Genomic DNA, 27,998 nt, shown 5'->3' with positions numbered 1-27,998 from the left:
CCACATGACCAGACCTGCAGCGGACACCTGCCCAAATTGAGACGATCCAATCTGGCTCTGGGACCCAAATACATTGCTCCAAGGGTTCAGCACACCAAAGTCCAAGGAGCCCATTCACAGGGAGGACCACCAGATTCTGACCAACACGTCAATTTTATTTTTGCTAACACAGAAAATACTGAGCATCTGTCAGACCCTCAGACCATCATCACAGAGCCCTTGCTGCAAGGGCTCAGCTACTGAGAGGAGGACTCAGGTACCTAAAACATCTGTTACTAAGATAGCTGGAGGCTGGGCGCTGCAGCTCACACCTGTAATCCCAGTACTTTGGGAAGCTGAGGCGGGCGGATCGTTTGGGGTCAGGAGTTGGAGACCAGCCTGGCCAACAGAGTGAAAACCCATCTCTATTAAAAATACAAAAATTAGCTGGGTGTGGTGGCACGTACCTGTAGTCCCAGCTACTCTGGAGGCTGAGGCATGAGGATTGCTTGAACCTGGGAGACAGAGGTTGCAGTGAGCCAAGATTGTGCCCCTGCACTCCAGCCTGGGCAACAGGGCGAGACACCGTCTCAAAAAAAAAAAAGAAGAAAAACAGATAGCTGGAAAAATCCACCTCTTCCACATGAGGACTTCTAGATGCACACTTCATTCTGGTCCCTCTGACATCTTTCTTATAAATGGAGGCTTTTGTCTTGTTTAAGGCAAAGAAAATCAGTTAAAGGAAAGACTGCTGGGCTATAAGAGCAAAAGATAACAGTCCACAGCACTGCCGATTCTCCAGGCAGCCTGCCCTGCCAGACACGAGCTCAGGGGAGCAGGAACTCGGGGGCTCCTTTTCCACTGCAGGATCACCAGGGCCTGAAATAGCACCTGGCTCAGAGTAGATGCTCAAATAGTTGTTGAGTGGGTGACTGCTGCTTAAAGAAAAAATATCCATACACCAGGATGCTCTAGCATTTAAGTAATGAACCATAGTCTCAAAGGGATACTATGGTATTAGGTACTGACAGAGGACTGGGGAAGGGGGAGGAAAGATATTAAGTATGAAGCACAGATGCCAGACACCATGGGATCTTTCTACTGACACTGAAGTTACCTGCGCAGCAGGTGCCAGGTGCAGTGGTGATGGCCCTGAGCTGAGCATGTGGGAAACAAGGAGGCATTCCAGGGATGAAAAACCAGCATGAGCAAAGGTGCACGGACTGATGGAGACCAGCACATGTACCAGATGGCGAGAAGACAGGTCTGCCTCAAGCGGGTAGCTGCAAAGGAGCGGGACAAAGGGGACTAAGCCAGTGTTAGAGGATTCAAGAAACAACTGCAATCGCTCATTTTGATTTGTTAAAGAAAAATGTCCTTGGCACTCACTGGCAAAAAAGGAGTGATAGCCAGATGGTGGGTGGCTCATGCCTGTAATTCCAATACTTTGGGAGGCTGAGGCAGGTGGATGGCTTGAGGCCAGGAGTTTCAGACCAGTCTGGATAACAGAGTGAGGGCCCGTCTCTACAGAAAAATTTTTAAACATTCGCTGAGTCGGGTGGCACAAACCTGTAGTCCCAGCTACTAAGGAGAGAGGCAGGAAGATTGCTTGAATCCAGGAGTTCAAGGCATCAGTGAGCCATGATCACACCACGGCACTCCAGCCTGGGCAACAAAGCGAGACCATCTCAAAAAACAACAACAACAAAAAAAACAAATGGACACGTGGGATGACGTGGGAGGTGGCCAGGAACACACTGTGAAGGAAGGACCAGGAGACCTAGATGCAGGGCGAGGACAGGGAGGACTCTGGCTCCCAGATGAAAGGAAGCTGCACTCACTGCGAAAATGGGAGGGGAGAAGAAGCTAATTCCAGAAAGAAGAGTTCCAGGAAAAAACTCTAGCAGGAGGTCACTAATGCCTCCGAGCTTCCCTAAAGTCAGAGGCATGGTGTCCTTGTCACTGACTTCTTCCCATGTCCTCTGCTATATGACTGCATGCTGAGCCACCAATGACAGGCAACTGCGGCTCAATGTTTAACCCAGCATCAGTAACAGGCGGCTGACCCCAGTGCTGCGGAGGCAGGAGGACCAGAGAACCGGCCACTTCGGGAGAAGCGCATCTGTGAGGCTAGATCAGCTATCTAAACGGCAGAACATCAGGTGGACTAAAGTGAAACCCAGGGCTATGCCCACCTTCCCTGGGAACAACGAAAAGAACATTTTCCTTTTTCTAGGTTCTTATCCTGACCAAACACAGGCAAATGGGAAGGATGCTTAGTGCTGTTTATTCCATGGGGCAGAAGGTTCCCCTTTGGGAATAAACAAATAAATAATGAGCTGAGCCTTGAGAAAGTTAAAAATCAACAGCCTAAATAAATCTGTGGTTCTCAAACTCAGGGCCAAAGAGATCAAGAGTTCCCAGGAGGCTCCGAGAGGCTGTTGGGAAGACACTGGTGGAAACTGCTAACACAGCATTCTCAGCCTCTGCAAACGCTACCCCCTCCCTCATTGTTCAGACACTGCCTCAGCTGAGCCAGGACGGGCAGTTCCACAGGCAGGGTGCAGCTTACAAGCTGAGCTCTCAAAGACCTGAGAGCTGAAGAGTTCCTGGACACTTCGACAACAATATCCGATTGTGAAGGGTGGCCGGGAGGGAGTGGAAAATTAGGCCCTGGAACAGCCCTGGGAAGGGAGGAAGTCAGTCTGAGGAAGCTTCTGGGAACAGCTGTGGAGAAAAATATAGATGGGAGTGATGGGCAGGCCTCACAAAGGAACGGCAGCTTTCACACCAGAGGGTTTTTACTTCAGACAAAAGAAAACAATGGTTAGAAAAGGCTGCCAGTAGTGGTCACCCCAGGTACATGCTTTTTCTAGAAAGGTTTATGAACTCAAAAAAAATCTCAATAGCCTCTATTTGAGAAACATCAGCTTTAAAAAAACTGCCTTCTATTGATAAGAAAAGAACATTACTGTCTACGTAAGTGACATGATTAGCAACAATGGGAAACTTCTTGAAATATTTGTCTAAATTAGGTTTCTTTTTTTTTTAAGAGGGAGTTTCACTCTTGTCGCCCAGGCTGGAGTGCTCTGGCCCAGTCTCGGCTTACTGCAACCTCCTCCTCTCGGGTTCAAGTGATTCTCCTGACTCAGCCTCCCAAGTAGCTGGGATTACAGGCGCCCCCACCACGCCCAGCTAATTTTTGTATTTTTAATAGAAACGGTGATTCACCACATTGGTCAGGCTGGTCTGGAACTCCTGACCTCAGGTGATCCACCTGCCTTGGCCTCCCAAAGTGCTGGGATTACAGGCATGAGCCACCCTGACCAGCCCTCATGTTTTTTTTTTTTACTAGAAAGTCAGAATGAAAAATGTAAAAGGGGATAGAAATAGTGATATTGGGCCGGGCGCAGTGGCTCACGCCTGTAATCCCAGCACTTTGGGAGGCCAAGGCGGGCAGATCATGAGGTCAGGAGATTGAGACCATCTTGGCTAACACAGTGAAACTCCGTCTCTACTAAAAATACAAAAAAAGTTAGCCAGGCGCGGTGGTGGGCGCCTGTTGTCCCAGCTACTTGGGAGGCTGAGGCAGGAGAATGGCGTGAACCCGGGAGGCGGAAGTTTCAGTGAGCTGAGATCGCGCCACTGCACTCCAGCCTGGGTGACAGAGCAAGACTCTGTCTCAAAAAAAAAAAAAAGAAAAAAAGAGTGATATTAACATCAGGATTGCCCAACATTGAAGATTGAAATGATAAGCAAACTGAAGTGCCAACCTGTTTAATCTAATATAGTTTGCTACCCAAAATGACTTCCTGGATCTGAAATACTTTAAAAGGCTAGAAATACATTTTCAGAAGTATTTTTTTTCTTGACTTGTTAAAGTTAAGATCTTTAAGTTTAAAATGATGAAAACTAATTCAAATTACTAAATATCAATATCCATATCCAAGGCAATATAGCCCTCTGTGATTCACACAAGAATCAAATCCGAATCACTGACCTGAGCATTTTACGGATCAATGATCTGTTTCTGGAGCATATCCACACACTCTAAAAATGACAGATATTCTATAGCCTTCTACTTCTAAGAAAACGATTTTAAATACCATCAGTTATGTAAACACACATTCGCATACACACACACAACCTTACAGTAAGTTTCAGGTCTTCCTAGTTGTAAAAAAAGCACTGTACTTTTTAATCAGGACACATGAATCTACCTCTCAGAAAGATCAAAGCCAGATGCAAACATCATCCTTTAAAAAGATCTCAGCATTAGATAGAGCCACTAAGTCTACCTCTAACTGGAGTCATACTGTAACGGAAATTTCAATCATGCTCTTAAAGTTCAAAGAATTCTGTAGAAAAGAATTCTGTCCAGAATATTAAAACTTTTTTAGAAGTCTGATTCTTAGAAATTCCTTTAGCAAACACACCCCATTTCCACAGCACCATTCTTTTTTATTGTTGCAATATATCATTTGTTTTTTACTTATTAGTGCTTTATGTTATGAAATTAAGTGCAAAAATATTTAAATAATGCTGTGTGCCAGCCACCACTCTCAATGGTTTGACTCACTTTAATCTGCACAATCACCCACTTTTCAATGAAGGAAATAGAGGCACCAAGGGGAAAGTAGCCAGCCCAAGTCAGATCTCATGGCGGGGCCAAGGCAGTCTGGCTCCAAAATCCTGAATCAAAAAGCAGGTCAAAAAGTTAAAAACAAAGAAACATCACACAAGGAAGGAGGAGAGGCCAAAGGCTACTCTGAGGGATTAAAATGGGAGTTTGTCTCCGGCTTACCTTCTACTCTCATTTTACTGACCACGCCTGACACATGCATTCCCTGCCACAGTGGCTCCTGCGGCCGCCTGGCTGCGCTGGACAGCGTGACTCCTCAGGGTGGGAGCCGCGTGGATCCCTGGCCCTTCTTGGCCAATCACTCTAATTACCCCATGGTTCCTTCCAGAGGGCAGCGGGCAGTGCAGTGAGTCACCCACACGTCCCATTTCTTAGAAAACCTGCAGCCATGGATGCCTAACGTCTACTGTGGAGTTGTTATTCTGCAAGTTATTATAAGTAGAGTCACAATTTTTGTGCTACATTTAAACATTTTGTATCTCTAAGCTTCCTTAGAAATGTTACTATATTTTTCCTACATTTGCTTCCTGAGAAGCAAGAACGGGGGAGTTACCAGCACAGTGAGAGTCATGATTAGTCAGACCCAGGGTAGAGAAGAATGTAAAATAGGCACGCATCAGCTGTTTTACTGAGAGGAGGGTTTTAAATAGGGCACAGCCAGCTGGGGATGGGGAGGGGTGAGGTGGGGCGGGGCAGCAGGCTGACAGGGCTGCCCTGGTGCGGATCATCTAGTCTTGGTCCCTGGTTTCTGGCATACAGCTCCTAAAGCCCTTGGAATTTACTGAGCAACAAGAGTGCCCTTAGTGATTTATAGACAGCCCCAGTGCACCACACCTGAGCTTATGCTAATAAAGTGACTGGGGGTTCGGTGGGGGGTGCCCCTAGATAGCCTGGATGGAAGCTGGTCATTGCCAGAAAGACGAAACGTGTGATTAGAGGGTGGGAACCTTCCAGATTCCCTACACCCCAACCTCTGGGAGGGGTGGGGGGCCGGGAGACTCGGTTGCAAAAACTCTTGAACGATGGGATGTGGGGAGCCTCCAGGTGATGAACTCGTTGGGATGGTACACTGGGCGGTGTCTCCCCCAGGGGGCATGGAGACTCCCACCCCTCGTCCCGTGTGTCGCTTCCTTTGGGCTGTTCCCGAGTTGCATCCTTTAAAACAGGGGTGTCCAATCTTTTGGCTTCCCTGGGCCACACTGTAAGAATTATCTTGGGCCATACATAAAATACACTAACATTAACTGCAGCTGATGAGAAAAAGGAAATTTCAAAAGAAATCTCATCATGTTTTAAGAAAGTTTAAGAATTTGTGTTGGGCTGCCTCCAAAGCTGTCCTGGACTGCGGGTTGGACAATCTTGCTTTACAGGAACCACTAACAATAAGCAAAGTGCCCTTCTGAGTTCTGTAAGTTGTCCTGGCAAATTATGCAACCCGAAGTGAGGTCACGGGAACCCCAATTTACAGCCAGTTGATCAGAAGTACAGGTGACTTAGGACGTGCAACTGGTGTCAGAAATGGGGATGGTCTTGTGGGACTGAGCCCTTAAAACTTGTGAGGCCGGCACGAACCCTGAGAAGCTAGTGTCAGAACTGAACCAAATGAGGGGACACCTAGGTGGTGTCAGAGAATCAGAGACCTGTTTGATAACACAGCCCCCAGCCACAAGCGGCCACTGAGCACTCAAGAGGTGGCAACTCCAGCTATGTCGTGCTGTGAGGGCAAACATACATTGGACTCTACAGACAGGCAAAGCAAGCAAATGAATGGTGTTAGTAATTATCTGAGTATATGTTGAAATATTTTGGTTATACTGGGCTAAAGAAGACTTAACATTTGTAACCTCTTTAATGTGGTTACTGGGAGAGGTGAAGTTACACACCCCGCGCACACTGGCAGCTTATGTTCTATTTCTGCTGGACAGTACTGCTTGGCATGTCTTCCTTTCTGAAAACACAAGAACTGATGTCCATTTCTTGGTCTCAAATTTTTCACATGGAGAAAGGCAGCAACCACTTAGGGATGAGAAGCGGGGATGTGAGTAACAGAGAGGGAAGGAATTAGTGTTTATTAAGTGCATATTAAGTGCTGGGAACCACCCAGTATCTCACACAATTTCATGCTAGCAATCCCCTGGAACAATGGGCATCCTCCTCGCCCTTTTCCAGGTGAGGGCACGGAGGCCTCGCGCCAATAAAGGGACAAAGCAGGGACTCCAGTGCTGCTCTCCTGACTTCTGTTCCTTGCTGCACACTAGGGGCTGCGGTCTTCTTCTGGAAAAGGCCTCATATTTCAGGCTTTGTGGGCCACATGATCACAATTCCTCGATTCTGTTGTTGCAACATGGGGCAGCCACAGATGCTGTGGAAATGAATGAGCCCAACTGGGTTCTAATAAAACTGTATTCACACCCAAACAGGTGAACCGGATTTGGCCCACGGGCCAGTTTGCCAGCCTCTACCGTAACCACAAAGAGTCCCAGATATTCCTACCTAAATTACTGTATTATCAGCGCACCAAAATGTAACACTCACAAAGAACACCTTTCACAAAATACTAACTAGGTTATGGTGGAAACAAGGGAAGAGGGAGGATCCGATTTTGCAGGTGAACTTCCTGTTAGACTTCTAAGCTCATATCAGACAACCAGGTAGGCCATGTAGGTGTTGTCACGAGCAGTATTACATTAACAGCAAATTGCATTTGGTTCAATGACATGTGTGACATGAATAACACTACAAGTATATACCTGGGAATATGGAATGGTATCTATGAGATAAATACAGAAGGGGGTCCAGGCTTCCAGGTCAGAGTCTCCCTGGCTCCGGAGAGATAAGCAAGCACCAGGAACCCAGCACTGGGGTGGGTGGGCCCGACCTGGCTGACCATACCAGTCCTCAGGTGAGAAGAGTTCCTCCCAAGCGTGTCTCTTCACATCTTCTCTCCATTCCTGAGTTTCACCAACACTGCACAGGCAGCAGGAAAATGGAGCCAGAAGCCTCTAGCCAGTTACTAAACTAATTTGATGGCTTAAATATTTATTCATAAGTCAAACTAACACTACTCACTACAGATGGAAATAGTTTGGAAGGAATGAAAATCCTGCATGCCCACAAGATGGAGGGAAAGCCACGTAAAGGAAAGGTCTGGGGACAGGGCCATGGCGGGTTCAGTGTTCACCTGCAGACCCCGCCCCTGCCAGGATTCTCCCTCACAGACCACGCTGAAAGGCGACAAGTGAACAAATACAAAACAGTGGAGAAAAAGAAAACCTAGGCCAGGCGCAGGGGCTCAAGTCTGTAATCCCTGCATTTGGGAGGCTGAGGTGGGAGGATCCCCTAAGGGCAGGGGTTTGAGACCAGCCTGAGCAACACAGTGAGACTCCATCTCCACAACAAAAATTAAAAACTTTACTGGGGGTGGTGTATGCCCGTCGTCTCAACTACTCGGGTGACTGAGGTGGGAGGATCACTTGAGCTCAGGAGGTCGAGGCCGCAGTGAGCCATGATGGCAGCACTGCACTCCAGCCTGGGCAACAGAGCAAGACCCCATCCCTAAATAAAAGAAGAAAAAGAAAACCTAAAAGAGGCGAGAGAAGGAGAAAGAACTACATCAGGTTCTCCCCCACCTTTCAGGCCCTCCCAGAGCCATGCAGAATACAGACTTTCCCAGGTGGGGAGGCCCCACATTCCCACACTCTCCTGCTACCAGAATGTGCTTCTCAGGCCCCCGTTCCCCACTCAGCCCCATCTGCGCCTCCCCCTCATCCTTTTGTCTCCTTTAACACTCTTGAGGGGAATGGTGTAAAGCAATTTCTACTATCCAGGGTAGCAATTTCAGGGAGTCCTGCTTGGCAGGAAGCAAAGTCTGACCAAGAGTATCAGGAACTGGTCACACCTGTGCAGTGTAAGTGTCACCTGCTGCCACGTAACAAGTCACTGCAAATTCAGCAGCTTACACCCACGTATTTATTGTCTCTGTGGGTCTGGAGTTTGGGTGTGGCTTACCTGGACTCTTAATTTTTTATATAACGAAAGACAGCTAATACACATACCTCCATAGACTTGCGCACACACACACACACACACACCCTATTCTAAGCAGTATCTGTGGGAGGCTATCTGCCTGTTACGGGTGTGAAAATCTAAAATATTTGCGACTGTTTCTGAAAATGTCTTTAAGGAACATATTAGCAGTTAAAAAAATAAATCCCGTTACCTCTGTCTCACTTAGCCAGTGACCAAAAATACGATAATCTAGCCCTGTCACTGACACCATGCCCCAAACAAGTCCCCACAGAACAGTCTACTAACAAAAGCTAAAGTCACCCACAAAGGGAGAAGTCATGCCACGGCTGAGAATGTTCCATCTGCCGTCAGGGAGTCCCTTCAAAAACTGGACCACCAGCTCAAAAGGAAACGCCAAGAACTGGCAGTGGGGCTGGTCTCCGGATGACCACGATGGAATGCTAAATCCTACTGGCAGAGTCCCTGAAATTCAAGGACCATTTTAGAGTCAGCCTGTTTTAAAGGACACAGTAGTCACAGTATGTACAAATTCTCGTCAATTTGTTTTCAAAACAGCAGTGACACTGTTTTATCATCACTCTGAGACACGGTCCTCTAGAATAGATCAATCCAAAACGCCTTTATGGAGGGGCCATTTACACTGACTTTCAGAAGCAGTAGAGTTTGGGTGAAATTGATACTTCCGCACTACTGAAAATTGGCATAACCCTTTGGAAGGGTGTTATGGCAAGATGCATCAAGAGCCATAAAGACGTCCATACCATGTAACTCTGCAATCCCTCTCCAAGCAATTTACGTTAAAAAAAAATGGTTCCACTGAAGAAGAGAAATATACCCAGAGATGTACACAGGCACCTTGTCTACCGGAGCAGAAATTTCAATGTCCAGCTCAGCACACTGCTTATCCAACTGTAGTGCTTTCAACTCCATGAGATATCACGCGACAAGAAAAAAAAAGGATTTGAAACACTAGTAAAGTGGAAAAAATATTCAGAGTGAGAAGAATAGAAAATTATATAAAAGTTATAAATACTTACAAGGACGAGCTGCAAATATGAAAAGTTTCTCTTTCAGGATGGTGAGATTACAGGAAGCATCTCGCTTTTCAAAAACTACGCTTAAGAGTCAGTATACTATCTCTATCTTTAAAAGGAAATTCACACCAAGAAAAAGCAATGCCAGAAAAATACATCTCAGGAATCTAGGTCTCCATAAAGTAGCTGTGTGTTTGGTTTGCACTTTTACCTGAGACTGCTAAAACCCCACCTTGGAAGACCAGAGCCAAGTGACCAGTATCATTCTGCCTCCTGCTCACCTCTGTCTCAGTCAGATGAGGCAGGCCATCGGGTTTTGAAGCAGCTTTGTGGCTGAGCCTTGAAGCAGAGCAGGCTGCAGGCTCCTGCAGGGATGCAATCCTAGGAGGGTGGCCGACGATAAACATGTGGAGCTGAGACACCCCTGTGGAAGGAAGCATTTCCACTCGAGCTCCGGGGCTAAAATGATTAAGAATGTGGGATGTCTGCCCACAGGCTCTCCTTAACCTGCAGGGTGCAGATGCAAAAGCAGCCGAAGGGTCAAGGCTGTGGCCCACACCGAGGATCACCGAACAGGCGTGCAAACAGAACGCACCCACGTGAGAGCTCTGCAAAGCGAAGCTGGCAGAACTAGCACTCGGATAAATTGCTTAGCTTCTCCAACTCAGCTACCTCATCTGTTAAACGGGGCTGAGGGCAGACTTGTGGGGTTGGAGAGAGGACTACATTAGGCAACACATGAAATGCTTAGCCACGTTATGTGCTCAATAAATATCAGTTATTATTATTGCCACATGAATACTTTAAGAATGTACCTTCACGCAGTCCATCATTGTAAGGAACTTCTAGTAGCTGGTATTTATAGTTCCACATGCAAGAAGGCACAATGCAAGTAATGTGTGAGCCAATTCTTCTTCCAAATTATTTTTTATTTTATAGCACATTTCTTTAAACACAGGGTCAAAAACTCCAGGGACCATTTTGCCACAACACGCCTGAGAATCAGAAAGTCAAACTTTTTCACGAAAAGAGATTTTTTTTAAGTCATATACATTGTCCTGATCCTGAAAGTTATTATAAACCCCTAAGTTCCCAAAGCACAACCCCACCCCAACCCCGCTGCTGTAACAGTAAATAATCACAGATCCCAGAACACAAATGTACACTTTTTGACTAATAAATTGAATATAATTTTTCCCACCATGACAACTTAAATAAAATTTTTAAAAACAATAGGCTTTTGCCCAATTAAAATAGAATTCTTTCTATATTCTCTTTTGAGAACAGGTTTGTATTTTACCCACTTGGGGCGTGTTTTGTCATTACCGCATGACTGGGAAGAGTTCTGTTAGACAGCAAAATCGAGCTACTTTTCTTTCTGCAATGCCTATGTAGACTGTCTCCGGCCAGCAGCTCGGTCATCAGAGGACATAGTGATACCTGGTCCCTGGCGGGGTCCTGCTCTCCCCTTGGCAGAATGGTGAGGGCTAGGGCCTTCTCCTCAGGGTGCTTTTTTTTTTTTTTTTTTTTTCTTTCTGGAGACAGAGTCTCGCTCTGTCACCCAGGCTGGAGTGCAGTGGTGATCTCGGCTCACTGCGACCTCTGCCTCCTAGGTTCAAGCAATTCTCCTGCCTCAGCCTCCCGAGTAGGTGGGATTACAGGCTCCCACCACCACGCCCGGCTAATTGTTTTGTATTTTTTAGTAGAGACGGGGTTTCACCATGTTGCCCAGGCTGGTTCCGAACTCCTGAGCTCAGGCAATCTGCCCACCTCGGCCTCCCAAAGTGCTAGGATTACAGGCGTGAGCCACTGCGCCTGGCCTCAGGTTGCTTTTAAGTGATTTTCATTTTACGCAACTATATGGAACACAGTTATTAATATATTACTTAAAAACAAACTTGAGACATAGTAATCTACGTATTTCCTTATTAACACGCCAAACGAGAGGGTAGCAGCAGCGCTAATAATGACCATAATTTGAGAGCAATGATAAATGCCAGTCACTCTTTCAACACACCTGCATCACTATTATGTAACAGGAAAACTGACCATTTCTCTGATGACTGTAAATGTCATGGGCTGTGCTACCTCCATTCACGCAGGAAGGAAATACTGAATTTCAGTGAAAAGCTGGTAGAAATAAGGATGTTTTTTTCCCACCCCAAAGTTCACAGATATCCTGAAGTCCATGCACTCACCACCACAGGCCCACGGTTCAGGACGCCGTCTTTAGGAAATCACTCAGAACTTCACACTACGTCAAGACCCTGGGCCATGAGCTTCAGCAAATCCCTAGATTCCAGAGTCCAGACTACAGAAGCGACCGACTGAACCCCTTTCAAAGCAGAGGGCTCTTTTGTTGCTGTGAATCCCAGGAACGCCTGCTGGTGTGAGGAGGCAGCCTGACAGCAGGAAGCACCCGGGCCTGGACCTAGACTCCCCTGGTTTGATGCTCTGCCCATTAGCTGCCTGTTTCCTCGGCAAGGCCTCTTTCAACTTGAGAGGTGAAGGAAATCTTTGCAGATCACCTGGTTTAAGCCCACTCTTACGCACAGAAACTGTGCTTCTCACAAGCTTCCTCTAAGGAAAACCCAAGAGCAGTCCATTCCAGAAACTCTGTCCTTGATTTTCTAGCAAAGCAAAAGTCCTTGTTTTCAGGTCAAGTGATTCATCTACACAAAGCCACCAAAACCCACACTTGCAACTTCAAATTAGTCAAAGCAAAAACTTAGAAAAAGGACGAGATATTTTTAAAATTTATCAGAAATCTGCACGACAAAAGAGAAAACGTAAACTGTCACACGGAGGCAGAGACTGAAAAGAAAAGAAAATCATGTTCTAAAGGGTCAGTGCACATGTCTGTATTCAGTCTTTTTTTTCTGGTCTCACTCTGTCACCCAGGCTAGAGCACAGTGGCCTGATCACGGCTCACTGCAGCCTGGACCTCCCAGGCTCAAGTGATCCTCCTGCCTCAGTCTCCCAAGTAGCTGGGACTACAGGCACCTGCCACCATGCCCGGCTCATTGTTTTGTATTTTTTATAGAGACAGGGTTTTGCCATGTTGCCCAAGCTGGTCTGGAACTCCTGGACTCAAGCAATCCTCCCACCACAGCCTCCCAAAGTGCTGGGATTACAGGCATGAGCCACCCTGCCCGGCCCAGTCATTTTTTAATAAACAGAATGCATTACTATAAATTATATCCGGGTGAAGGAATACAATAGAGTCTCTCTCATCTGTGCATAATGGTTTGGGAAAGGTGGAGCAGGAAGTAGTGTCCCCCGACCTGGCCTTCCACTCAACCCTGGAATCGTCCCATCACTGGGAGGTAGAAGGTAGTGACCAGAAAGAGAAACTGGTGGCCTTAACTCTGACTTTTTCTGTACCCAAGAGAAAGGTGAGCCACTCTTCTCCTTCCCAAAAAAAGATTCTCTGGAAGTCAGTCAGCCAGGAGTTAAATGGACTCCTTCAAGCCCCTCCCCACGCCAGCTTCTGAGCCAATGCCTGCCCTGTCCATACCTCCACTCCCATACATGCCTGAACCTCCCTGCCCAGCAGAGGCCCGGCAGGGTGGGTGGGCAGGGTCACCAGCATGGCCTCAGGGCAGACTCTGGCCCCCATCTACAAGAGGAGTATGCCTTCCTCAGACGCTGGGTGTCTAGGCACCGGGCTGGGACCATTTCATGAGCCCAGTCACAGCCCAGGGCTTCCTCAGGCTGCACCAGGATAAGGCCCACCCAGATCCCAACCCCAAAGAAACCTCTTCAGGCCACTGCCCTCCCACTTCAACCAGGGAATGTGCCCAAGAGTTAAGGTTGTCCCAAAGCGCAAGGCATGACACATGTAGAAAGTATAAAGATTTTTTGGTGATTTCTTATTTGCCCAAACCTGAACACAGTCCACGTGGGGTCTCGTTGTCTCCGCCTCTCTCTCTCTCACATGTAACAAAACCATTTTCAGAGAAGCCTGGCATCTAGGGACCTCCCTACCCAGGCCCTGACTGGCCTTTCCACAGTAGGGTTCTCAGCTGTAACTGGTTTCTCCCTTTACTGGAACTCTGGGCCCACCAAACTAAGAATGAAGTTATCGAGAAAGCGAAGACCCTTGGTTGATACACAGGGAGCCTCAGATGGAGAGATCCAAGAGGTGGTCAAAACCGTGGAAGGAGTGGTTACACAGAGAACCTCAGAGGTAGATGCCACCAGCAGGGAAGAGGTGTGAATGGCAAGGATGCAGGTGAGGGCCTGACTCCTGGCCAGCACACCTGGGGTTCCAGTGCTAATCCACAGCAGAGGTTCTCAACTTTGAATATGCATCAGAATCACCCGGGGAACTCCTTCAACAGGACGAATTCCAGACCAACCCATCCCACGAGGGTAAGTTAGGAGATTCCAGGCAGGTCCCTGGAATTTACCTTTCTCCACAGCCCAGGACCACATTCTGGAAACCCCATGTTGGGGCACCATCCTATCCCGTCACCTCCTCTGCAACAGTGCCAAGGGGCTGTCTGTGCCACAGTGCCTTCTATGCCCACTGAAAATCTTGGTCCCTTGAGGGGAATAGATACATCTCTCAGATAGAATTCTAAATAACTAATGTAAATACAACCCCTACTGGAGGTAGAGCTGAACTCCCTCTTCCTTAAGTGACTTCCTTCCAAAGACTGCAGTGTGGAAAGAAAGGAAAAGTCACTTGACAGTGGAGTCTCCTGACAAACACTACCTGGGCCAGGTGATCAAGGTCAACATCATCAACCATCGTTAAGTAACGCTGATCGCATGGACCCTTAATGGAAAATGGCACATGACCTTGGTGGCCTTCCTCCCCAAACCGGTAACTCCAGACTAACACGAAAAAAACATCTGACAACTCTCAACTGATGGACAATCTACAAAACACCTGAAAAGCAGTTGTGTTCCTCAAATCTGTCAAGTCATTAAAAACAAGGCGAGTCTAAGAAACTGTCCCGGATCAGAGGTGCTACAGAGACCAAGGAAAATGTGCCCTGGATGGGATCCTGGGACAGAAAAAGGATGTCAGGGCAAACAAACTATGGACTTAACAATAACGTACCAATACGGGTTAATTAGATGTAACCAAAGTACTATAGTAACGTAAGATGCGAATCACAGGGGAAAGTAGACACAGTTTGTATCAGAATCCTCTGTATTATCTTTGAAACTTTTCTGTAAATTTAAAATCTATTCTAAAATTAAGGGCTTACTTAAAAAAAAATACTATATGTTTTTATGTGTAATATTATATAAAAGCCTGTATGTATAAGGTAACATGGTTGACTTTCAACAATAACAAATTACACTGTGGAAAAGTTAAAACACTGCTCAACAAAAGGAAATAAATACCCCTATTGATCAGCTTAATACACTAATGTGAGGGTATCACATGGCTGAAATGCAATACAATTTTCTGCCTTCTCCAGATAACATACTATGTGTACTTGAATATGTAAAATGATATACTACATGTGTTTATAAACAAACAAAAAAATCTTGTTCCCTTGAATGAGACCAAATAAGGACTTAACACATGAAATTCTCTCCTTCTGAAGGCCCAAGAACCAGGAATCTAGGTATTTGATCAATCTTTAAAATTGTATGAAACTCAGATTTAAATTATCATTATTCGCAAATTAAGTTCATTCAAAACACTAAGCATTAATTATTATAGTAAATCACCAAAACCATTTTATTTTAATCCATGTCACCAAAAGCTAAGGGAAATGTCTGCTGGTTCAGTGTCAAATAGGGGATAAATCACTATGATTTTACTAGTTTTGAATGCTAGCATTAATTTAGTTTCAGATGTTAAACACAGTTTAAATGTAAACCCTGCAATCAGTTCCAACCTTTAGAAAATAGTTTTGTAACAACTTACTGTCAGAGCAGTACAGTAATCTGGGTACTGGTTAGAAGTACCAGTCTTGACGACTGAGTAGTCAGTACTGAGTAGAATTTGCAACACCACATTTGAAAAACACAAAAACGGACCAGGCTCAGTGGCTCACACCTGTAATCCCAGCACTTTCGGAGGCCAAGGCAGGCAGATCACAAGGTCAGGAGTTCAAGACCAGCCTGGCCAATATGGTGAAATCCTGTCTCTACTAAAAATATAAAAATTAGCTGGGCATGGTGGCGCATACCTGTAGTCCCAGCTACTCAAGAGGCTGAGGCAGAAGAATTGCTTGAACCCAGGAGGCAGAGGTTGCAGTGAGCCGAGATCACACTACTGTACTCCAGCCTGGGTGACAGAGTGAAACTCTGTCTCAGAAAAAAAAAAAAAAAAAAAAAATACAAAAATGAACATCTACAATGGAATAAGAAATAAACTAAATTTCCAAACGCAGTTCAAATGAAACCATCAATAGGATAAAAAAACAAACCTGTAAAATGTGTGCACAGGATTGATTTGCAATATTCATTACTAATCCAAGAGAAGTAATGTGATTAAATTACTTACATCTCTATATTAAATGTGATGGCATAATGCATTTATGCCATTATCAATTTAAAAAAAAACAAGGAAGTATTAGTGTGCTACATGACACCTGCATTCCACTCAAAGCGCCAAGTAGTTTACTCATTTTTAAGAGATAAAGCTCTTAAGCAATAAACAACATGTAAGTAGAGTTCACATTATCTGAAAATTGACCAACAAATCATGTGTTCATCCTAAGCAAACTAACTGAGCTTCATCCAGGCCCTGGAATAATAACAGCCATCCCGGCATGAGAGAATAGAGGTGCTTCACCCCAGCTGTGGTGGGGACCGGGCTTACAACTGGCATGCGAACATCTCAGCTCAGGTGACAATTCCAGTATCCAGGGGTTGCCTGTGTACTGAAGAGCTTCTAAGGATCTCGAAGAAAATACTATCCTCCGGAATGCTTCAAATGAATTCTGCCTGGCCTTGAGGGGGGGGTTAGAGGTTAGGGGGGACTTCCCATATGTGCTTCCCCCACCCAGAGATGGCGAACGTCATTTTCCATACTTGTTAATTAAGATTACAGTGGATTGTGAGCTTGTAAGAACTCTACACTGGTTTACAGGCTCCCTGAGGGCCAGTGTTTGTCTGGTTTGCTGCGGTTTTCCCACGGCACCCAGCACAGTGCCTGGCCCACAGCCGGTCCTCTGTAGGTATGAACTGCAGGTACACGACTGAGTGAAAACACAGCCAGGAGAACAGTCTGACCTGTCGGTGGCATCAGGATGAACAGCACAGCTTTTCCACATCTCTGCACCCATACACTTCCAGTCCTCCTAACTATATTCAGAGAAAAGCAACAGCAACATCAATTTACACATAAGTCAGTTCATCCCATGCCGCTTTGAAGAAAAACAATTCCCTAATCATCAACGTTCTGTCCCATCTCAATTTTAACACAGGGAAAGTTGGGGCTATAAAAGGTTGTGAAAGCACATTACAGGCAACCCCTAGTTTCACAGAACACAAAACAGAGGTCAGGAGAGTTTAAAACTTCGCTATGCAATTTGAGCCAAATTAGTAGCAAAGGAAAAGGAGTCTCTCCATCTCTATTCCTCATATGAATCCAGATTGCTGAAGTTCGGATTCACATGAGCCATTAATAAAGTTCACAATGGGGCCAGGTGCAGGGGGCCAGGCGCAGTGGCTCACGCTTGTAATCCCAGCACTTTGGGAGGCCGAGGCGGGCAGATCACCTGAGGTCAGGAGTACAAGACCATCCTAACCAACATGAAGAAACCCCATCTCTACTAAAAATACAAAATTAGCCGGGCATGGTGGTGCATGCCTGTAATCCCAGCTACTCGGGAGGCTGAGGCAGGAGAATCGCTTGAACCCGGGAGGCGGAGGTTGCGATGAGCTGAGATCGCGCCATTGCACTCCAGCCAGGGTGTCGAGCGAAACTCCATCTCATAAAATAAAATGTAAAGTTCAGAATGACACTATTTGAATCCAGCTCCCATTGTAATGGAAAGCCAAGCAGTCACTGCGCGAAGGCAAATGTTTTGAGGGAGGACCGGACTTCAATAACATCAATACAAAGCCAGAATGAAGTCCAGGGCCAGGCGCTCTGGAGCTAGGACATCCCACATGCCACACTGCTTGGGCCTGACGTTTCCCCATGGCCACTCACCACAGGACCCCAGTGGGCCAGTCACTGTGCTGTGGTGAGGGACCCACGCTTTCCTCATCTAAATAAGGGCTAATTAACAGCACTGGCCTCTCTCTACCTGACAAAGTTAGAATCAAATGATACAAAGTGTGCAAGTAATAAAGAGAAAAACACATTGTTCCAAAGTTGCAACTTCAGAACTTTCCAGTCTGTCCAAAGAATTACTATTAATTTCTCAGAGGTCTTTCTCAGTCCATATGAGACCTGACGATTGAGGAAAGGAAAAGATTGATTGTACTTTTAACTACCTCCACCAAGGAAAGCTCCAAATTTTGCAAAGTGCTGATTTTGTGCTTATCCTAGAAACAGCACAGGAAGAGAGGGGTAAGAAGCAACAAAGTCAAAGGGAAGAACAACGGAACAGGAAATAATTTATACAAAGCAGACAGTGAGAAGGCCAAGGGAACTTCTAATTGACAGTTCTCTTCATCTCGAGGCATCTGATCAACACCATACTTGATCACCCTACTTGATCAAGTAAGGGCCTATTTTAAAGAAAAAAAGTACATTCAGACAGCAAACACCATATGCTAGCAGCAGCCAGGTAATAAGCAGCTTTGTAGACACTGGGAGTCAGCGACTAACAGCCAGATCAGAATTTCCCCTTTCCTTTTCCCTTCGTAGGGTCTAATTTGTGATATTTTTAGTCTCTCTCCCCTGAGGAGTTTATTTTAGAACTATGCAAAGAAGGAAATTAAACATTCAAAAGCTAACATATGTGACCAGCTCAAAAACTATCAGGCTGAACCTAGAATCCTATGAACCTTAGTAACAACAAAGACAAATTTTCTTCTGTAGACAATCACCAACGTAAGGCTTCTGAGCTAAGAAAACAGATGTCTTTGATTAGGCCAAACTCTGAAAATCAATTACTTATTAAAAGTAATTGATAAAAGCTCCCTCATTACTTCCACATCAGTGGGCATTCTGAGGAGAATGTACTTTCATCACATCCCAGCCGGATATCAAAATGTTTCCCGCAAAATCAGCATTTTGTATGTTTATGGTCCAAATATGTTGAATGAGAAAATAAAAAAGTAACGTCTGTCATTACTTTAACACTCATATTATTACAGATCAACAAAAAACACGGCTAAGTCAGTTACATTACAGTTTCTCCTTTACCCATTTAACTGCATACATGTATAAATTGTGTTTAGATAGCTACATATGTATTTTTTCACTATGTTTATTAAAATGGAAAAGAAATTGATCTCCAAAGGCAACTGTGTGAAGGAATGCATGTGCCTCTGGCTTAAATATTGAAATAAAGCAGAGCAGCATTCACTTATATCAAGGTTGCTTAAATACTGACATTTTGAACTGGTTAATTCTTTGTTGTGGAGGCTGTCCTATACATTGCGGGATATTTAGTAGCATCCCTGGTCTAGCATCCCGCTAAATGTCAGTAGCACCCCACAGGCATGACAATGAAAAATATCTCCCGACATCACCAAATGTCCACATGGGCAAAACTGCCCCAGCTGAGAACCACGAATTTATAGACGTGGGTTCGGATCTCAATTAAGTCTCTCAAAATACTAACATTTAAAAAGATATTTGTGTACCTGCACAGGTAAATTGTTTCTACTTCCCAATCTAGTTCTAATAACTAATAAGATCTAAAATGAATGAGAAGCAACATATATGAATGTGCAGTGTATTGAAAACATATTTTCTTCCTTATACATGGAACCCTCAGCAACCAGAGGCATTCATGAAAGGAAAACCTACTTCTTAAGAAGACGGAATCGGCTGCACCCACTGGGATGTCTGAGGGATAAGGTGCAGATGGCTTAATTTAAGGGAAGAGAACCTTCTAAATCCAAGATAGGAAGGTCCTAAGAAGACAGTAACAGAAGCACATAAAAAAAAGTCCTATGAGTGCAGTAACAAAGACAGATAGGAAACACACACACTTTAAGATAAACGGTGTTCAGGGTGGGAAAGACGGGATGAGGGGAGTCACACACAAAAAAGTGAGGGGAGAACCAGAAGAATGGAAAGAAAGAATGGAAATGGCTGGAAAGAAAAAAAAAATCTGTTTTTATAACCATCTTGCTAGATTCTGCTACCAACCTTGTTTCATTTTTTTAAATCATTTGATAAAAATTCACTCTTCACCTATATTAAATTTCCTGAAAACTGTCTCAAGATAACTCCCTGAATCCCTTGTTATTTTTTGGTCTCAAAAATACTCAAGCAGCTTGTGGTTTTTATGTCAATGTCTCCAAGTTGGCTTCCATCATGCAAAGCAGTTAAAAAAAAAAAAAGTTGTTGGGGAGGCTGTTTTCTTACCAATGCATCCCCACCCCCAACCTCCCACAGACACACACAAACAGGAATACAAGCTTTTAAAGTGATTGTCCTTAAAATGAAGACAGCTGATGAGAGGGAAAGCGTGAAAGAGACAGCAACTGCTCTTCTCTCCTGTAGCCAGGCTCATAAGCGACATAATTAAAATATTTGTTGACTTGCAGACATCCTGAAATACTCAGTCAAAATTCTTAAGATATTAAACAGGCTGGGCACGGTGGCTCAAGCCTGTAATCCCAACACTTTGGGAGGCCGAGATGGGCGGATCACGAGGTCAGGAGATCAACACCATCCTGGCTAACACAGTGAAACCCCGTCTCTAGTAAAAAAATGCAAAAAACTAGCGGGGCGTGGTGGCGCGCGCCTGTAGTCCCAGCTACTCAGGAGACTGAGGCAGGAGAATGGCGTGAACTCGGGAGGCGGAGCTTGCAGTGAGCTGAGATCCAGCCACTGCACTCCAGCCTGGGCGACAGAGCGAGACTCCGTCTCAAAAAAAAAAAAAAAAAAAAAGATATTAAACAGAGACACAACCTTTAAGGAAAATCGAAGGAGACATTGATGGACTTTGTCTTCCAAGATGGGCATGGGCGTCTTTCTAGGCATCTCCCTGTGATCTCACCATTGTCTTACTTTTCACTTCCGGGCTGCCCCCACCATTGCTGGGAAATTAAGCATGTTTAAGTAAACAAATCTTTGCCACACACATCCTGGAACCTGCTAGGCACAGAAGTGCCACATGAGAGGCAGTGTGACTGCAAATCTAAACCTGTGAGTTGAAAGAAACCACCCAAGTTGCAGCCCCTCCAAAACTTGGAACACGCAGGAGCTTCTCCCCACAAAGACGCCAGACTCACAGTCCTGTCTCAGTTCCATCTGCTCCAGGGAGGGCTGCTCAATCCTCTAATGGCCCCAGTGGCCCTCCCAACACAAAAGGGTAGGTTCAAGAAGCTGGCACAGACAACTCACTTGGAAGAACAGCCAGTGTCAGAGTTCCCATCAGGACCTGTAGCAGCAGTCTCCCAAGAATCCGTATTTGGACTTGACCTGGCCTCTCTCATGACCTCAGAAGCAGATTTCAAACCCACCTTAGAATTCAAGACCTTCCCAGATGTCATAAAAGCACAAAGGAAAAGGATTTAGTATGTCCTGCTACAAGGTTTTCAGCAAGAACCTACCTGCCTACCTTCACTTCAACAACAGCAACTCATTAAGGAAAAATGGCAGCAGCAAAAATGGCCTTGTGCAAGCTATTCCAACATCACAAAGGCCCGCGGGCCACCTGGACGAGTGAGAAGACACACACTCCTGTTTTCTCAGCCCCTAGTGCGGAGAGACAAGGGTGGGGACCCACCACACAGCTACTGATGTAGAGGGACATCACCCAGGCATGTACGATGGCACCTACGTGGCCACTTGAACTAATACTCTGTGACTACAACAGAAAATACTCCCCCTCACCCAGTGCCACTGCAGTTCCCTCCAGTAGCAGTTCTCCCCAGGGGATGTTGGTGCTTCCTGCAGAGTTGGAGACTTGGGCAGGTAGAGGACCACCAGCCTACGGAACACGGCAAGGGGGCTGGGGGAGAGAAGCAGCCAGGCCAATGGTGCCCAGTGATGACCATCCAAGGCTTCCCTTCCTCCAGGGTATCAGTTATTCATTATGTCCTTCCAAAGTCCAGGGCCTTCCCCAACCACTTGGCTGATAAGGGGTTCCCAGAATGAACCTGTATGCAAGCTCCACTCCCTATCAATGATTTTCCATCAATGTTTCTCAAATCTTACACCATAATAAAAGTTTATGGTTCTGTTTTATGTATTTTCAGATACATATTAATGAAGGGATGGCAGCTAGCTTGGTCAGAGTCTAGCTGTGGAACCTAAGACATGGCAGCCTCCCTTTCCTTAGCCATGAAGATACAAACAAAAAGTATCACATGTTCTGTTGGTGAGGACTCAATGAGTTATTACGCGGAAAGTGCTTAGGACAGTGATTACAATGTGTGTGTGTTTGTGTTGGTCTGTGTCCGTGTGTGAAGGAAGAAGTTAATGTTCACTTCAAAAATATATGATTTTAGCTTGTACTTAATATGTATCAGGAGTATGAATACTCCAGATGGCTGGATAAAGAAAATAGACTACTATTCAGCCATAAAAAAAAGAATGAAATCATATCTTTTGCAGCAACACGGATGGAACTGGAGGCCATTATCCAGATGGAACCAGAGACTTGAAGGGTAATGGGGTGGGAAGGGGTGGATGATGAGAGATTACTCAATGGGTACAATGTATGTTATTTGAGTGATGGATACAATAAAGGCCCTGACTTCACCCACAGGCAATCTATGTAACAATATAACACCTGTACCCCATCACTGTCTAACAATGTCGTTTTTTACCTTTCCTACGGTGCCGAACAAATTTTTCAAAAAGAAATGTGCTGAATACTGATATACAAAAATGTTATTTTACACAGGTAACTTCTAGAATTCAAAGCACATTTTTAAATATTTGTAAAATGAACAAGGTATTTTGATGATAGATATTCACTTTTAACTGAATCTGATTTTAGTGCTCTAAAACATCATGCACTGAGTGCCTGAAGTATGGCATTATTCCTTATATTTAAAAAGCTTATACCTTTCCCAGTAAAGCATAATCATAATTACCATTATAATTATTCTACATTGCTTCCACTTTGTCTCTTTAGCTCTCTCAGCTTTGGAAAACAGACAGTAAATGAAGCTTAAATCATGAAAAGTGTATAGACCCACACTCCGCAACAAAGCTGCCACTAGTCGCATGTGGCCAAGGCCAATCAAAATGCAGCGAGAGGAAGCCTCTTAAGAGGTGCAGTAAATGTACATACTACAGGCTGAATTTCAAAGCCCTCACACAAATAAAAGAATATGAATTATCTTATTAATTACATTTTATATTGATTACATACAGAGTTTATATACATTGGGCAAAATAAAATATATGATGAAAATTAATAACACTTGTTTCGTTTTACATGTTTAATGTGGCTACCAGAACATTATGATTACATCTGGGGCTTGCATTTGTGGTTCACATTGTATTTCAAGGGGTCAGCACTGCTCCTGACAATCCATCAGTTCAAATGGCATTTGCAGGGAGAGAGTCCACATTAAAACACACATACACACCATTTTCTGCACTTAGTCTCCCCTCCTCCCATGACAGCGAGCCGGGCCCACGCTCAATTCCATGCAAAGCTCTAGTGGGGTAGCCCCGCCATTACTGCACAGGAGAACCCTGAACCAGTCCCAATGGAGAGAGTCTTTAAAAAGAAACTGATGATAAACTTAGTTTTGTTATCACAATTAGCAAACTGTCAGTGGGTGGCCACAGATGACTTGCAGCTCAGCATGTGTGTATATGGAGAAGGGAATATTTAGATGCTGGGAGAAACAGAGAGGGAGCCTAGTCGTGCAGGCCCATGACTGCCACGCTGGGGACTTGAGTCACTGACCTAAGGATGGTGGAGAGCCACCGTGTGCCGGTCGTGCCCAGACCTGACTGTCAGGGTGCAGTAACCCTGGGATGGATTGGCAGGAATGGTTAAAAAGCGGTTTTGATATCTAAGGGAAGGAGAAAAAGGACAGCAGGGTTGAGATGTTAGATCTTTGGGAGGTAGAATCAATAGGGGTGGATGACTAGTTGGGGGCTGAGGGAGAATTCAAGGATAACCGAGTGAGTCGGTGATGGGGAATATAACTGAGTAGGCAGGCAGGTTGCAGGAGATGCTGCAAATGGTTTGGGATGGTGGAAATGACCAGTAAGAACTTGGATAATTCTTAGGCATTAATAAATGTGAATGAATGAGCAAACAAAGCATGAATGAACATACAGATCTGGAGCTAGAGGGAGGTCAGTCATGCAGGCATTGCTCCTGCCTTATGTCTGAACAAGGCAAACTGGCCTAGGTCAGAAACATTCCAGCCATGCTCGGGGTGCACCTCACCACCGTCATGCACATTCTGCTAAGGGATATTTGCTCATGTGGCAAAGACTGCACGATCACAGAGACGGCAGGCTCAGAGGGGACGGCCTCTCCACCCTGGCTGCCACTGGCCCTTCCTTTTGCTTTGCTCTCTTCATCCAGGGTTCAGAAAAGACTTTCGTTTGCATATCACTGATATTTTATCATGGTCTCAATCAAAGACAAACCAACCCCCAAATAAATGTCTACCTACCTAAGTTGAAGAGAAGCTTCCATAAATGAAATCGAGTCAAGGTTTTTCTCTCTCTTCAATCACTCTACTTAAAACCTTTCCAGCCTTTGGAAGGCCAGCACCAAGGCTTGTTCCCTGTTATGGGGTGCTACAACCAACATGTAAAGAGCTGACATTCCCTCCATACTTGTGACTAACCAGCCCTGGTAGGTGTCCCCAAATAAACACAGATCTGAGATCGGGATGATGGGAGCACCAGATCTTCCTGAAAGCGTCAGCCCTGTTGTAGAACCTAGACAGACACACTGGCAGGGGCTAAACTGTCCCCCCTAAATTCATATGGTGAAGCCCTAACCCCTAAGTGACTATATTTGGAGACAGGACACTTCAGGAGGCAATTAAGGTTAAAAAAGGTCTTAAGAGTGGGGCCCTGATCCAATAGGACAGATGTCCTTATAAGAGGAAGAGACACCAGACCTCTCTCTCAGTGCGTTCACAGAAGGCAGGCTACGTGAGCGAGGACACAAGAAGACGAGCCAGGAAGAGATTCTCAACAGAAATCAGCCCTGCCGGCCCCAGGGCCATGGACTTCCAGCCTCCAGAACGCTGAGAAAATAAATGTCTGCAGCTTCAGCCACCCATTCCGTTTGGTGTGTCTTTGTGTGTGTGTGTGTTGGTTTGTTTTTGAGATAGGGTCTCACGCTGTCACCCAGGCTGGAGTACAGTGGCGCGATCTCCGCTCACTGCAACCTCCGCCTCCTGGGTTCAAGCAATTCGCATGACTCAGCCTCCCAAGTAGCTGGGATTACAGTCGTTGAGCCACTGCGCCTGGCCTCTGTGTTTTATTCTCTTAAGGCAGCTGGAGCTGACTAATACATGCCCTAAACAGGAATAAGCTCTCTCAACTTGAGGAGGCTTTCCAGGGTAATCCTGGCCCATAACCAGGAGGCGAGGACAAGAGAGACTGACATTGCTCCTGCCGGCCTCCTCTCACACCACTACCGGCCTCCCCTCACACCACTCAACCTCAGTCAACTCACACCCAGAATCTTCTCAGCCAATATACACACAGCTGCGACACGGCAAAGGCAGACACCCAAGGCCGCTGTGTTTCATAAACTGTCTCAGGATAAAACAACTCTACCCAGCAACCCGTGGGTGCTCCTCATGTACGGCCTGCAGAAGGACTTAACCCTAAATTCAAGCTCCGTCATCCCTAGTCTCCCACCTAGAAATAAGGGCCAGAACCAAGTGCGCCATGTTATTCTGACTCTTAAAATGATGGTGTACGTGAAAAGGACTTTGCAAACGATGAATGAGCGTGCATGCATTAGTACATGCCATTCTCTCATCATGGCATTTTAGGTCCTCACTAACAATTGGGCAACAGGAGCACCCCACTTCACAAAACTGTCTCAAAAGAAGCAACTGCAATACTTAAAATTCTGAGCGCACTTGAAGCTTCTTTTCTTAAAAACACTACAAATACAATAGTAGAAAGAAGGGGTGACACAAATAACCAACTTACCAGGCCAGGATCACAAATGCTCTGCCCAGCGTTTCGAATTCAGGTTGATATGAACAGACTAACCTACAAAAGTAAACCATTCAGCCAGCCCACCAGGTAACGCAGGTGGGTATGGGTCTGGCTTTGTTTCTGTTGTTGCCGTTGTTGTTTTTAAATGTAGCTTCAGGACTACAAATGACTCATGTGACAGAAAATTTGCCAAACAGAGAGGCCAGCAGACTAAATTCTCCCATTGTCTGAACATCCTGAGGTCAAAGCCTTCCAGAGTAGACAGAAGTTTCTGAGATTTACAAGAATGCTGGAGATCTCGTACCACTCGAATCTCAGTGGGAGGCTAGAGCTCCAATACTGACAGGCTGGGAACTCAATATTCACATATTCAATAAGTATTTGTTGCACACCCATTGTGTATAAGTGACAAGACCAGTCTGCCCCCAAGGGGTTCAGAATTTATTAAAGAAAAGATGAAGGCAAAAAAAAACCATAGGGCAGGGCATGGTGGCTCAGGCGTGTAATCCCAGTACTTTTGGAGGTCAAGGCAGGAGGCTCACTTGAGCCCAGGAGTTTGAGACCAGCCTTGGCAAAGCAGCAATACCCTGCCTCTACAAAAAAATGAAAATAAAAAAATTCACTGGGCATGGTGGTGCACACCTGTAGTCCCAGCTACTCGGAGGCTGAGGTGGGAAGATTGCCTGAATCCAGAAGATCAAGGATGCAATGAGCTGTGATCGTGCTACTGCACTCCAGCCTGGGTGACAGGGTGAGACCCTGCTTTAAAAAAAAAAAAAAAAAAAACCTGTAGGAAAGAATATCACACATGACAAATCAGGGACACAAAGAATGTGCTGTGGAGGTTTAAAGATGATGCCATCCCCTCTAGTTTGGAGTTGATAAGATGTGGGGAAGAAAAGAAATAAGAGATGACCCTTGGGATGAGTAAGAACTCAGGACTCAGCCTGGTCAGGGACAGTGACACAGTGAGACATCACTGTGACACTGCTACCTCAATCAAAATAACTTTCATTTCCACAGTTTTGAGAAATAAGATTCTGGAGGTAGGAATGTATGTGCCAGTGCATGTGTGTGTGGATGTGTGTCACTGGGCAGAGGTAATACTTGTTAACGTTCATTTACCTTTAGAAATAAACATACTTTGGGATATGTTCAAAGGAAAATACAGGAAAAGAATAGAGTCTAACTGTTTAATTGTGCTATTAAATGGCCTAAAGAAATGCAAAACTATTTTTGCTTTAGCTGCATACTTTTGATAACCCATTAAAAGGCTATCATGACCTTCTTCTGAGTTGGCTTAACTCAGGCATGGAACAACACACATGAAATCACGTTTTAGCTTAGGGCCTTTGAAAACGTGCCATGAAGTACTTCCATCACACATTTTAGGAAAGAGAAACCATTTGGAAGTGCCACTTGCCATCCCTCTGGATGGGAAAACTAATTTCCTAAGCCTCTGAAGTCAGTTGTGGGGAGTTTCCAGTTCACTTGTGAAAACAGTTTTCCCAAACATCGCTCATCATCCTCCCCTGCAGTTCCGGGAAGCAATTTTGGGCTCTTGTCATTAAGCCTCATTTTTAATGTCAGAGAATGAATTCCACAAGCCTTGTCTCCCCCAGTGCACATGGCAAGCCAGTCCGAGCAGTTAGAAAAATGGGTGTCCCATAGAGCAGCACAGCCTGCTCTAGCCAGGGCAAATTAAGCTAGCTCAACTGATCAAGTAAAGGACTCCAGTACATTCTGCGCCATTCGCGGAGTCTTAGGGTATTTTAAAAGGTTATCCAGTCTGTGCACATGCAAGGAAGATTTCCGGTGTATTTAAAATGGATGATAGTGCATTTCTCAAATATAGTACTGTGTACATAAGATCTGCTGTTTGTTGGAAAAGCTAAATAACCCAAAATGTAAATGACAGAGCCTGGGAATATGTCAGGGTCAAAGAGAGCAGGGATGAAGAAGATTTAAGTATGCAGCGCGTCCTAAGCAAAACACAAAGCCTGAAAACTGAGCACAGCCACCTGCAAGGCACCTTCAGCGAGCCCCACGGTTAACAGGGTCAGTTTCTCCACAAGTGGACAGAGGGGCTTATGCA

The 27,998-nt window shown here is 45.3% G+C and overlaps 1 protein-coding gene across 5 annotated transcripts in view; it reads right to left on the bottom strand.

The window, feature by feature from the left end:
- Positions 1–27,998, bottom strand: part of NCK2 (NCK adaptor protein 2) — a 150,868-nt gene that overhangs the window by 120,747 nt on the left and 2,123 nt on the right. Inside the window, exon 1 of one of the 5 annotated variants that reach the window (XM_077960231.1) lies at positions 9,966–10,244. The exons of the other annotated variants lie outside the window; for them this stretch is intronic. The gene's annotated coding sequence lies outside the window, so the exon portion shown is untranslated. Of the gene's footprint in view, positions 1–9,965; positions 10,245–27,998 lie in introns of those variants that run through there. 5 annotated transcript variants of the gene reach the window in all.

The sequence above is a fragment of the Macaca mulatta genome, chromosome 13 (genome assembly GCF_049350105.2).
Source record: "Macaca mulatta isolate MMU2019108-1 chromosome 13, T2T-MMU8v2.0, whole genome shotgun sequence".
Taxonomy (NCBI): Eukaryota; Metazoa; Chordata; class Mammalia; order Primates; family Cercopithecidae; genus Macaca; species Macaca mulatta.
The sequence above is the reverse complement of the archived record's forward strand: the minus strand, read 5'-3'. Positions and strand labels throughout refer to the sequence as shown.